Below are 14366 nucleotides of genomic sequence, written 5' to 3'. Positions count from 1 at the left end.
TTAGATGACAGCTTGCTGAAATAAAGTCAAAGTAAAAGCACAGAAAATTAATGAAACAAGAAACAACCAAATTCTGCATGGCTCACCTAGAGTGACACACATCACAAACAAAGGCACACGTTCAATACCTCTGATGATATTTCACCAAGCCCCTGATTTTCCACAATATTCTTCAAGCTCTCACACGGACTATCTGTGTCTGTCTGATTCTCCAGGCTAAACAGGGCCTCATTCATCTGAATAAAAGAGCAGTTCAGCCTGCCGTGGCTGCACAGAGAACAGGCTCTGAGGAATGAGACTGTGTATTTCCAGGAGGGCCACAGAGAGACACACAGGGTGCAGGCTGTGGTGAAAAAAGAGGAAGTTTACATTTCAGGCAAATCCTTTTGTGAACAAAGACATGTCAAAGATAAACAAACAGTACATGTGTCTGATGCTTAGCTCTGGGTTCAGCTAGGGAAATCCTCCCTCAGTAGAGTGAAACTGTGATTAAAAAATGATTATCAGAGCAAATGAAGCCCACAGTTATGAAAGACAGATTGACAGTTGTGGGGTGTGTGGCTATTGTGTGGCTACTGTCTCCAAGCTAATGTGCTCAGATAGCCAGTGACTGCTCCATTTCACACAGAGCACATGGCTGTCTCACCTCCACACACTGCCACCACGTGGACAATGAGCAGAGGTGCGCTTTCCTAGGGTGGGGGTGGGGGAATCAAGGCTCACAGTGTGAAAAGCTAAAATATTCTTCACACTATAATTCATGACATGCATATGTTCAATATGGGGCTGTATCTATCGCCGCCGTTCCAACCAACGCTTATTCGGAAATCAATTATTCACCTCCGGTCACACTTGGCTACTCTCAGTCTGTAAGCTAATGATTCAGACATCTAGTTTACAGATAGATAGCGATAACTAGAATAAGCACATCCATTATAGGTCAGAGGAACAAGATTCTCATGTCATTCCAGCTAATTTTTCACATCTTGGATTGTTTTTTTATTAATTTGGCATGAATAATAGAGAGAAGTAATCTCCAAGACACAAGTACGGTCAGCATGTCAGCATTGGCTGCAGTGAGAAAACGATGTGTTATTCAAAGAGGCGGCACACAGAGAGGGTGCTGAGGCTGTGTTTTGAGATTAAGACAGGTTTTTTTTGTAAGAACGATTGGTTAAAATCAGCCTGTGTGCAGTCAGAGCAGACAGTTTGGAGATCAGTGCTGAGGTCAAGAGGAGCCACTTAGCTGTGCTTTGGCCTTCCAACCCCTACAGCGCTCAGAATCAACTGTTCCACTGTGGGAGTAGATAAAAAGCTTGGCAGCAGTTTTACAACAAGCTACATTTACTAATGCATGCAAGCTTATTTATAGCTTTTTAAAGGTGCAAAATGGAAACAAATGGGAATAGGTAGGAAGGTGGAAAGCTCACTCATTAGCTAGAATATATATTAGGTTAGCCTCACTACTGCAGATCCCCAAAGGCGTTAAATCTTCTTCTAAGCAAACAAAGCAGTTAGCAATCCAGGCTCTCTCAGTCACAACTCAACCATGAAGGTCATTTTTGATGCACCCCCCTCACCATTATATACCAGCTGACTCTGTTTAGCAAAGGCACAAAAAGAAAAACTGATGTCTCTGTTACAATATTATGTTGCATGTCATGTATGCGCCCATGCTTTATCATTTGGATTTAAGAATCAACTGGCTATGGGAGTATGTTTCTCATTATTCTGTTGTGGACACAGAGAATTACTACTTGGAAGTGGTGAACTGTAAATTTTCCAAATTGCAAGTTAGAATGAACATATTCTGCATAATTCATGAAGCATGTTAGATACAACAAAATGTGTGAATATGTGAGATATTGACCCATTGGGAAACTGGATGGAGAATTAGAGTGATGTTGATATTTAGTATTGTGCTGAGTGGAAAACATGCAGCATGCCAACTGTCTTTATATTATGAATAGAGGGGGGAATAGAAGAGGATTACTGCAGTGTTAGCTCCTTAAAGGTGGAGGGAAACACGGGGCAAGCAAAGGAAGGAAAGACAGAGCAAGGAAGGGAGAACAAGCTGTAGCTCTCTCTCTAGGTTCCTGCACACATCAGCAGCAGGGAGGCAGGGATGCGAGGAGGCCACAGCAAGCCAATTACCAAACTCATTAAGTAACCTGCTAGATGGCTTTGAACTGCAGCCCCTTCAATATCGTGACTGGATTCTCCACCGCTGGTGTGGACATTCAGATTGCTGCTGTCATTCTTGCACCTGTTTTTTTTTTTTTAAATATGTGGAGAGAGCAGACAATAATCACATCTTTACATGTGTTCATTGGAATTCAAAGTGCAATGTAGAATCGCAACTAAAAATAAAAGCACTACAAGGTGTAAGATTGCCAAAAGACAGCTGTGAACAAAGAAGAAACCTGCATATACAGCAGGTAATGCTTAAAAAAAGCAAATCATGAATCCGCACAAACACAAGAATGGATTAGCTTGAGGTAGCAACTGAGAGATGAATCAGTGATGATAAGCTTGAGGTGTTTTTCCAGCAGCATCCAAAGTTACAAGAAAGATGTCAGCGAGTGCAACACTGTGGGTGAGGATGATCATGGAGAAGTATCAAGCTGAGAGAACAAAGGCCAGATCAAGGTCTACTGGGTGGGGCAGGAAGAGACAAATTGACAAGAAGGAAGAGGGGGTTAGGGCAGAGGAAAAACACACGTTAGTCAGCGCTCCAGTGTCACAAAGCATTGTTGACTAACCTTGACTGCATTCACCTCCTAGCTCACTGCCACACTGCGTCTCAACAAGTATTGACACAACGACAGTCTGTAAGAGAAAAACCGAAGGGGAGGAACACACAGAGAGGACAGAGGGGAAAAACATGAATGATGTGTAAATGGAACAAACGAGGTGATAACAGATTGACAGTAGAGGTGTATGCCTGGGTGATGACGGCTGCCATATTTGGCATCATGTTCAGTACATGGTGACTGTAGCCACCCAAAGTACAAAAAATATCATTCACAATGTAGTTGACATTTTGAGGAGTGTAGATTGTGAGCATTTATTCTAAGCCAGAATTCATTTCCCTCTTCTCAATAAGCCTCTCTGGATATCCGCAAACCTAGGCACATACACCTGCAACACACACACTGTAAAACACACACACACACACACACACACACTCCCCCACCCCTGAACCTCCCCCATTATCCCATGAGCCCTCTCTTCTCTGCCTCGCTCTACAAGAGCTTGGAAATAAAAACATCACAGCTCTGCCTCGCAGCACCTGTTCAATAACATTGACATTTCACATTCAGCATTTGCACACTGAGAGATTCCCTGCATTTACTCTCTTTAACACGCAGAAACACAAAATACACACACACACACACACACACACAAAATCTGCTACGTGTCAATGTAGGCATTTTCATACTGCATAGACAGGGGCTGTGTTTAAATGTGTGCTTGCAGTCATGTATGGGATGTAAAGTGGAATTAATTTGATCAGGTGAAATACACATTTTGGCAATTTGCAAAACCACTAACTACACAAGACATTTAAGTGTTTCTTGTAGCCAGCAGTTACAGTTGGTGAAATCTGTTCATATGAGTCGATGTTTGGCTACAACATATGCAAAAAAAAACACATGATAGGAGATGAAACATAATTTGGAGGATTATGGATTATATGATCATCTACCGATGAATATATGCAGGAGGCTGTCTGTGCTTGAAAGTAAGGTGTGACTGGTTTCTTATCCAATTATGTATTGACAGCAAACCACATACAAAACAAGACAACATCCCTAGGTATTTGCCAGATGTATGAATTCATTCTGTTTGTTATTATTCCTTCCCTGCCCCTGATGTAACTCGCCTCCCGAAATTCAGCTTGCATGGAGTGAAATGGTCTGTTCAGGTTTGAATTTGAAAATAACACCAGGTGTGCAGTGAATAAAATCAAAGTATTTCCACTCAGGCAATCTCAGCACGCAGGGCATACTGTTGTCTGACACAAACGCGCACAACAACAAACAACCACCCAGATAAGCATGTAATATTTATATTCAGTCCTAGATCAAACTTGGCAAAGAAGATTTTAGGGTCAAAGATGTTTGATTTGGCATGATTTTCTATTAACAAGATGCTATAATGCATGTTTTGACACAACATTTGTCACCTGTGGACAAGATGAAATCTTTCTTCCAGAGCTCAGTGGTGTCACCAGGTCCAGCCTAACCTGGTTGGCTGAGCAGGGACATCTGTTTGACAGCATTAGAGCCATCAGAGCCAGGCCATAACCAGAGATTAAATGGCAGTAAATCTCAGGATTAGATCCATGTATGAATAGCCCACACTGATTCTGCAATCTCGTCAGTAACTCTGGGATTTTCTCAGTGACAGACAATGTGGCCATCAAGCACACACACACATACACACAAACAAATGGATTCATCCCTCTCCCTGTTTGTACCTTCTAACATCAGTCTGCGAATAAACCATCTCCATTTTAATCTTTTCATATCTCATCTGTACCCAAATAGTACAAGGCATTCAACATCATTCCTTCAACAAACTGTCCATCTACCCAGTTTCTCCCACTAGTCAAAACAGAGCAACCAAAACAAGCTCAAGAGGCCTAGAAATGTCCATTCTTGTATTCCAGTATGTGTGCTCATGTGAGAGCAAGATCACTTCTGTGCTCTGCAAGTTGAGGGTTATTATTTGTGAACACCATGGGGGGATGTGGATGATGACAAAGGCACACTGGTCTTTCTTTCTTTAGCTGCGGCCTCCCCTCTCTCTCTCTCAAACACACACACACCCTTACCCGGTACTAAGGCAACCTTTTTGACACAACAATCCCAAAATCCCATGCTGAAACCCCAATCCCCTCTGACCACTGCGGCCCTTCGGAAGCTGGCTGACATCAAAGAGAAGCGTATCGCTTTCATGACTTTAGTCGACCTCTCAGTCTGTCAGTGTCTCTGGCTGTCCAGCACATGCTTGTCACAAAAGCCACTATTTTAACACTAAGCTTATGTTAACCACTTCCAACACCTCCACAGTCCAACATGGAGGCACCAAAAAAAGCCTAGGCTGTATATTCACTATTTCCTCACTTACAGAAGCAGACGTCAAGTGTGTCAGGGTATAAGCTATGGCTCTAAAAGGAGATTCCAAAGGACAGCAACCATCAAGTTTAAAATTTGAAGAGCACCTTTATAGGAAAACAAAGCCCAAAAATCCTAAAAACTAAACATGGATTTGCATTTTAGCATTTACAGTTTACTGATGTCTATGTCAATGAATTTCACATTATATTTAGTGAAGATTATCTTACATAACAAAATATGAATGAATTTGGTTTGGTGCAGTAATCCGAACAAAAATCCCATTAACGTTTGTCAGAGGAAGCAGGTTAAATAAAAGTACTGAAACATGCCATCCTTCTGCTACTCTATAATGTAAAAGAGCAAAAAACAAAAGTCTAATTTCAAGTCAGCTTGGCAGCCATTATTGACAAACAGCAGCCATCGCAAACCCTCATCCAAAATGGCTGCCTCAATCATCATGGTTGACCTTAGCCACCTATTGAAAGAAAAGAAGCCCTGTGATTAGTGTGTGTTATGAGATAGCTCCATTAACCTTTGAAAAACACAAGTGTGTAGCCGAGCGGAACACTCTCCTTACAGTGTTAAAAACAGGTAGAGAGGTAGAGAAACAAGAGCGAGAGAGAGAGAGAGAGAGAGAGAGACTCAGTGTGACAGTAGAGCTGCTCCAATTAGGTAAGCACATTGAGCCGTCAGGCCAGCACATTCATCAACACACAGAATGCCAGTCAGCAGCACCAGAAGGCTTGTCCGTCTCTCTACCACACTACTGTTACTGCGGTGTGGTGGGGAGGGGTGAGTTGAGAGTGACAGGGGGACATTTGCAAAGCAGATTTGGACCAATCTTCTCTGTATTTGGCAGCGTAAACATTTCTGTGCATGGTTTGGGTGGTTTCTCTGAGCATTTCCAGTGACCTGATAGATTGACCACAGGCTGCTAATGATATCATTATAATACATGCTCTGTAATTATCTAGACCAACAGTGCGCCAAGATCAATGGACAGCAAAATCTGGATCAATTGATTAGTCCGCTGCTGTTAAGCTGCTAAAACATATTTTGCACACAGTCAATGTGCTGTTGAATGGGTTGTGAATGAATTGGGTGCCTGCCTGTTTTCAGACTGCAGCATCCAGACATGGGGTTAGGCAAGTGGAGCTATGCCATATATGAAGTGAACTGAATTGGCAGGGGCTGATGAGTTTCCTCTGCTCTTCATAATGGCAACCGCAGCCACCGCTATTACACACAAAGCCCTATATTACGGCTAAATTTACAAAACAAATAAATACTTGTAGAATTTTTCTATTGTTCCTTTCTTGTTGTCATTATCATCAACCACCATCATGTCATGTGCTTTTATTTTGCTTACTGCATTACCAGCAATGGGCTTGCAAGTATCCTTTCCAGAAAATGTACGCTGTAGAAAAAACAGGATGGTTTTGCACAACGTGTAGCTGCAGTTAAATATTTTAAGACAAAACCTTCTAATGTGTAAGAAAATATAATTAAATGAAATTAGGCTCTTCTACTAGCAACATCAGCGGAACATTGTCTTTGTCTCAGCAGGAAAGGAAGAGGAGGGAAATTAATATTTTATACTGCAGGTAAGGTTGGCTTGATCAGGATTAACAAAACAAAAACTATATTTAGACCCAAAGTTACCGCAGAGTTGAATTAACACCTCTATTTTAAAAATGCACCTTCCAAGCATCAAAAGTGTTATTATTGCAGGGCTATTGCATTTTAAAGATATTAATTTATCAGGGTCCAACTCCTGAGCAGTGTTCAAGCTTAAATTATAAAGCCCTCTTGCCTTTTCCTGCTGCTGACTTAGTCTCAATCATGACTGTAATTTGAGAGCAGCCTGATTGTGTTAGGAGGTAGTTGATTGCGCTGATGAGCCGAGAGCTGTTGAAGAGCGGAAAGTGGGCCAGCCACACTGAACGAATAATGATGATAATATGACACCAATAACAACCTAAGGTGATACAAGGATGTCAAAGTATCGTTTTTCAAAGGACTGCCCAGTCAAATGCTTCACAAATGAATAAAACAATACAGTATGAATTCAATTACAGCACAACCTTGAGGTAAGGGCCTTGCCAACAGTAATACTATTTTCAGCACAGCAGCACCATGTCAATCACATTTCAGTGACTCCAATACATTCACACGGTTAACGCTACCCTTGGATTTGCCTGTCATCATCCTTATGGCAGCATGATGCAACTTATTCCAGTATCCAAAGGCTAATGCAGGTAAATCACAAATAGAGGACTCAAATGCTTGACACTAAGTTTCCCTGCATACTCGCTAGCTCGAGTGGGCAACAAATGAACCTTGTTATGTGTCCTGACACTGGGCCCTGCTCCGCAGCAAATAAAAACATGCCTCTCACTTACTGGCTGCCAGCGCTCACAGCCCCATACATCAGCATTATAAAAGGAGCTCGGCAGCCTCAAGGTCAGCTCAATTTCCTCCTGCTGTTATGAAGTATCAGAATCACAGTGAGAGGGGGCACCCACATACATGTAAAGAAATGATTTAGTGAGTGAGGGAGAACAGAGCGAGCAAAGAAAAAAAGAAAGAGAGAAAGAAAGAAAAGAAAGAGAGACAGAGAGGGATTTGGAGTGTGAAAGTGAAGCTGTGTGTAATACAATAGGGAACTGTGACAAATCACCAGGAGAGCACCAGCCTCTTCCAAAGTAAAAATGTGTTAGTGCAGGCATTTGTGAGAAAACATGGAGAATATTAAGCCTACTTGCTCATTTCACACATATACGAATATAGTAGTAGTATAAGTAATGGGATTGAACAGTTTTTGTTTAACAAGCTGATTCCACTTGTGTAATCGCTCAAGTGTAGTCTGAAAAACTACAAAGCAATTAGGCCTACTGAATTATTGTTTCTGAAAATGTGAATACAATGTTTACGATTGACTGTAATTAAATTTTAAACTGTTACATGGGAATAACAGCAACCTAATGCAAACCTAATGCCTTTTTTCCTTTTGAGATCTGGGCCCATTCATCACATGCCCAAGCAATTTGATAAATTACACAGAAGCATGAAAGCTGATCATGTGCGTAGCACAGAGTGGTGCCGTGTGTGTGCGTTTGCCTCTGCCTGAGTTGGTAGTCATCCTTGGCTGCCTCGCTGGCTGAGGTTTGACATCTTCAGCTAAGAGCCGGGGGAAATAACAGCAAATTCACTTAATGGCACCACCTCATCTATTCCTCATACAGAGCGAGGAGGGAGAGAAGAGGGAGAGTTCCTTGAGGTGTTACAAAATGGCTGTGTGCTCTCGGCTGTGCCTGCCATCCTCTCCTATCCATAGAGGTGCAGGTGTGTGGGTAAACACAGAGCGCATTGAGATCCATCACAGGCCTTGGTCGGCCACCAGCTGTAATTTGTAGTCAACTCTGACCCTTTGTGAAAAGCCAGCCAGCCTGTGCTGCTGCTGCGGAGCTTTTGCGGTGACAATCTGGTTTGATGTGTGTGTGTGTGTGTGTGTGGTCGCACGTGTGAGTGATGATCAGTATGTGCAAAGACAAACGTATTCAGGCCCGTATGTGCATGCGTGCAGGTGTGCATAAGCATGCGCAAGGATGTTTGTGTGTGCCTGCAGGGAATGTTTCAGAGCCAGAGGTATAATGGCCTCACTCCATCTTTGTGTGAGGTATTGCAGAACAATCCAAAGCAGAGAGCACACAGCAGTTGGGCGGGAGCAATAGGCTGGCTTGCAGTTGGATAACATGTCAGGGTAACAGCAGGTATGCTATCAGTGCAGGCTGAATCCCCTCAGGGCTATTTTCAGAGCCTCTGACCCCAGTATGACTGACTGGATGCTGTCTCGTGCCAGCAACACAGAAAGAGCAAGACCCGAAACCATGCTGCTGCTTTCTCTCAGCTGTACAGCATTTCATTCCAGCAACTGTGAACAGCCCTGCTTTGGTTTATAGTTTATCAGAAAAGTGGCAATATACAAATATTTTCAATAATTTAACCAATAAAACCAATCATGTGAATAAATTTCCATGCAAACAACCTTTTCCCTCCTAACCTCAATACAGCATTCTTTCCTGATTCAACAGCACATCTGATATGTGTACTCCTTAATGGAATGATGAATCACAACAATGTGACAATGTGCTGCAGCAATCAAAACGCTTGATAAAAGATGCTCTACCATCTGACTCAGCTTTCATGTACATTGCTACAAGATTAATGGTTGAAGTTGCAGTGTTATTGTGGAATATGTGTAGCCTGAAGGCAACAACACAGTAACAATAAGACAGGAAGATATGGTATGAGGCTAGAACACTAGGAAGAAATGCATGCGGCAACATTATAATTGCAAAGAACGACATTAATTGGGCAGTGCTGTGTGGAATAGGGAAAAGAACTGGTAATCTACATAAACAAAAAGACTGGTGCTGTGCATGTAAAAGCAGCAGATAATACAATCAAGTCTATGGCTGCACCTAGCAATAACTTCCATAATAATATCAGCTAAGGTGCAGTTTATTTTCATTTGTGTATTATTTATTTAAAAAAGGGCGGGAACATGCATCAGTGTTTGTAAGAGGGAGAGAGTGAATGTGTTTTCTGACATTCAAAACCTAAACATAGTCAGGTCATATGGTAAGATAAATAAATACAAGAAAGGAGATTTATTATGCCATATGCAGCAAATCAAAGTGTGGGTCAATACAGATGGGTTACATTTGAATCGATTCTTTTCAGTAAAACCTTATATGAATAAAAGAGCAAGAGGCAGGTGTGTAAAAGCCAACAGCCGTGGTCACATCGCCAGTCAAAGATGATACAACCAACTGGTTTACACGCACCCACCTGCAGCTGTGTAAATAAGTGGCTGGAAAATATCCCCTTCTTGCAAGAAGCTGTCTCTGTGTCTAGACATGATCTATTTATTTGGCTGCATACACTCAAACTGTGAGAGTTGTATTTTAATGATTCTCTTGTTTGAACCTGCACTGCCTTCCATCTGCCAATCAAATCAATTTGCATTGATCTAGGAAACCTGAGTCTGTGACCAGCCAACCATATCGCTGTCAGACCGAAACACCTTTTGGTGCAAATGTAACAGTGTTTTCTTTCAAACAAAATGCAAATATTTATGTACATTAAACTCCTTGGAGAATCTCCCTTTAAAACACCTCCTAAATCTGAACTGTTTAATGTCCATCCAATCTTATTTCAAGTTAAACTTTTAATAAAATGTGTTCAGCGTGGTGGTTTACACTGGCTTATTAAATTAAAGGGAGGATGTTTTATTACTTTGGAGTATGGAGTGGCTAGAACTGTTTTTATACATTTTCTTGTCTTCAATTTTAACAGGGTAACATACCCCATTACCTTTCAAAAGCAACATTCCCAATACTCGTTATGATCCTCAGTGTGACCAAGGTTTGGTGTAACAAAGCGACACAGGTTTTTTTTTCTATGCTAAAAAAACCTTATATGTACAAGAAGCATAAAAAGGCATTCCCTGCGTACCAATATGCCACCACCGATGCCACTCTGTGCTCTTTACATACATTTGTAGTTGTGGTGTCTGTTAATAGATCAGTTGATAACAGGTGGATAATAAGATTTAGTGAGAGCAGTGGTGCTGGAGCAGGAAGATGGATGCTCCGCGTGTGCTCTCCCCTTATATAAAGCTCCCTCCTCTCCCATCTTAGTGAATGGCTTCCCACTACTTGGCTCCCTGCGGTTAGCTTGTCAGCCCCCTCTCCATCTCTTTTCTCTGCACCTGCATCTGACACTGTGAGTGTTCTGTCACCCACCTCTCCTCATCCCCCTGGAGAAAAGGTTCAGCCCCGCCCAGCTAGCTCCCAGCAGCCCCTGGGGCCTGGGACAATTAAAAACGTGGCAGGAGCTCAGTCGAGCTGTCATGTCGAGTCTCAGATGGGACTTTGCCTGTGTAGCTGGAGACGTAGGGGGAGTTTAGTATGTGAGCCCAAAGAAAATAATATACTATGTCTGTTGTAGTTGAGATCAACATTCACTCTTAGTGCAAGGTGATGGCAGCATATCAACACCCTGAAAGCAATGCAGTCTGGCTGGAGCGATATATTTGGCCCTACAGTATTCAGACATTCCCTGACTGTACATACACACACACACACACATCCACTGCTGTATTTCAGTGTCAGCCAATTACAGGCCTGCCCTGACTGCCCTTGACTACACTCTCTAACCTCCCTCCACAATCCAAGTCAAGCCCCTCTATACTGATTTCCCCCCTCCTTTGCTACTGCTTCTTTGCTTAGAGTCTCTGTCTTTAGGGTCTGAAATATTTAGCAGCCCCATCTAAATACACCTTCAGGCACCAGGTGAGAGTTGTCTCCCTTACCAGGTATAAGGACTAACAAGAGAGAATGAGAGGGAGACAGTGGAGGAAGGGTTGGTGTAATGTCTCATCAACATTATTAAATCATTTCTTCCCCCGGCAGTCCCTGGGTGGTCTTAGGTTGTGTTATTTCTCTGTCAGGGTTCAGTGGCCTCAGTTCCTAGGGTTGAGTCTGGCCGCTCTCCTAGCCCGGTGCTGCGTTAAGCAGGTGTCAGGGGAGTTTCCCCTCAATTAAGCAGAGGTAAAGTAATGCCTCTCACCGTGGCGGTGCCGTGAATACATTAGTCTTGCTGTCACCACAGGCTACAGCATTGAGATGCATGAAAAAGACAGACAGCTGCTGCTGCAGGTTAAGCAAACCAGCGTAAGTATTGTAAGATATTAAACGAAGGCTCTGATATAAGCTCATGCAATGATATGATTCTATTCTGATGAATACAACAGTATAATCTATTTTAATTTGCACACAAACAGTATGCAGGGTAATAGTATTGTGTTTTAAAGTTAGGCTAATGAGTTTGTATTCGCTGTCTGAGTAGATGGCACTGGAGGACACTGAATCCTTGTGTTAATTAAAGCTCAATGAAATGATGCCCATGAAAAATTAGCATGACCCACAGCCTCAGTCAGGGACACTGCCAGGAAAATGTGAGCTGTTTTCAAGTCAAGGCTTACACAGAACACTTTTAGACAGCCAAGCAAAAATAAATCATTTAACCAATTACATGTTCAACATAAAGTCACAAGCATCTGAGAAATCAACCACACCCATAATGAGAACAAAGAGCCTCTCATTATTTTATTAATTACATGATTGTACCAGTTCTATGCTTACTTGATAATTTGAAGAACGCAACATCAAAACAACCATTTATACAGCAATCATATCAATCCATTTAGCCTCCATCAGAAACACAACTGCTTTTTGACATTTTTACATTTTTAGCCAGCACACAACTAGTGTTTTACTCCATCTGAAAAGCCAGCTGAAAGGAGGGTTTATAAAAATATGTCAACAGAGGCAATAATGCCCTCCTTTGTCAGTTTGTATGTGTGAGTATTACAGTGTGCTGGACAGGCGTATTGAAAGGACTGATTGATGGCTTCACTGTAGACTGTCTGTCCACCTCTCTCCCTGATGAGACATGTCAATGTAAAGACACATGAATGCAGCAGCCTGTCCTCCATTTTCTCCTCCTCTTCTCCTCCTCCCTTGTCAGAGGCAGGGAGAATGACGCAGTAAATACAGATGCTGTGTGCACCGTAATTCTGGGGCCCGCTGCTTTTATCTGCCATGACAGCTTTTGCTGCTGTCGAAATCAAACACCCGGGTTTGAGGAAAAAAGCTAGTATTCCCTTTAATAAACTGCCAGGCAGAGCAGTGTGAGAGTAGAAAAGAAGGCACTCAGCTCTGCTCTGCACTGGCCAGGCTTGGCTAAGCAGCAGCTGAGGGGAGCGGCAAAATAGAAAAGGGGAGAGCGCTCCTTCAGGCATTAGTCGGTATTATGCTGCTCACGCAGGCTCAGGCATCCAGCATCATTGCACTTACCACAAGCCGTCTGAGCCAATCGGTCAGCGGGGAGTGCTGGGTACTCGGCAGAGATATGCACAGAGATGAGGACTTGTGTAAGAGATGGTGGGCAGGCCACTCAGCACCTGCTCCCCATCTCGACCACAGCCCCATGGAGCTGCCAGGGTCAATTAATTACATCCCCCTCTTAATGATCTCCATTATGATAAACAGAATAAACAGGAATAAATGAAGAGAAGTCTGACAGCAAGAGGAGCTCTGAACTGTGCCCCTTGCAAAAAACAACTGACTAAATCCTTCCTCAGCTGAACGATTAATCCTTGCATAGAACTTACAGTTGCACAAAAATATTAAGCGTTTCCTAGTCTAGCTCTAGTCTCTAACATGTGGGTTGTAAATTGACTATACAAATTTCTTTTCTTTTTTTGAAACTATAAAATAACACTGAGATGTTGCAGTAGAAAAAAGTGACATAATAAAAAAAAGCCATAGTGAACAGAAGCACTCTCTCCAAATTCTCTAACTGACTTTCTCTTTTTGTGTGCGGTCGTGTGCATTTGACAGGTGGATGAGGAGGGCTGCTGCTTTGGAAATAGACAGCTTTTTGTTCTGACCCCACAGCTGTCACAAGCATAAGAGGGCCAGTCAATGGCAGCACACATAAGCATTTTACTTATACATACACACACACCCTTGACACTGCAGGAGAGGAGAAACAAGAGGGCTGAGCTTCAGGAGTCAAGGCCCATGGGGATACTGTTGTATTGCACAACTGCATTAGATGATGAGGCAGGATCACTAAATACCTGGCCAGTGTTTAAAATCCTACCCTGCCATAGTGCCCCTAACACCATTAACATTCTACATTATAATCCAATTATGAGCCATGTGTGTCCACATCAATCAGCCATTTTCATGTGAGTGGTGGTCTTCTTTATCACCATTACTACTGCAGTAATTGAGGCGCACAGTGGAGAAGCTGTGCAGTTTACCTCTATCTGGGAGGTCAAGAGGAATGCAATTGGTTGACAATGATTATGCTCTGGCTGATTAGGCTATGGGCTACCGCTGAATATTTAGCACTGATTAGACTAAGCCCTGTAGAGAGCCATGTGGCTCGCTAACAAAAGGGACAAGCCATAGGGCAGGGAGAAAAGGCTACTAATCAGCACAGCTGAAGCAGGCGATCACAGGCTTCTGGATCAATCTGATGTTCACACTTTTTATGTTACACCGCAACGTTTTATTTGAGATGATATCATGTAGCATAGATAATCCATGGCCGTAAATAAGCACTATTAGTTTTATCCAAGATTCTATTAACACAGCAGGA

At 42.6% G+C, this 14366-nt stretch overlaps 1 protein-coding gene across 2 annotated transcripts in view; it reads right to left on the bottom strand.

The window, feature by feature from the left end:
- rerea (arginine-glutamic acid dipeptide (RE) repeats a) overlaps positions 1-14366 on the bottom strand; it is a 112184-nt gene that overhangs the window by 84841 nt on the left and 12977 nt on the right. Inside the window, exons 2-3 of one of the 2 annotated variants that reach the window (XM_028408866.1) lie at positions 2763-2829; positions 2172-2266 (exon numbers count right to left, since the gene is read on the bottom strand). The exons of the other annotated variant lie outside the window; for it this stretch is intronic. The gene's annotated coding sequence lies outside the window, so the exon portion shown is untranslated. The remainder of the gene's footprint in view (positions 1-2171; positions 2267-2762; positions 2830-14366) is intronic. 2 annotated transcript variants of the gene reach the window in all.

The sequence above is a fragment of the Parambassis ranga genome, chromosome 7 (genome assembly GCF_900634625.1).
Source record: "Parambassis ranga chromosome 7, fParRan2.1, whole genome shotgun sequence".
Classification (NCBI taxonomy): domain Eukaryota; kingdom Metazoa; phylum Chordata; class Actinopteri; family Ambassidae; genus Parambassis; species Parambassis ranga.
Note: the sequence above shows the minus strand (reverse complement) of the source record. Positions and strands in the feature narration are given on the sequence as shown.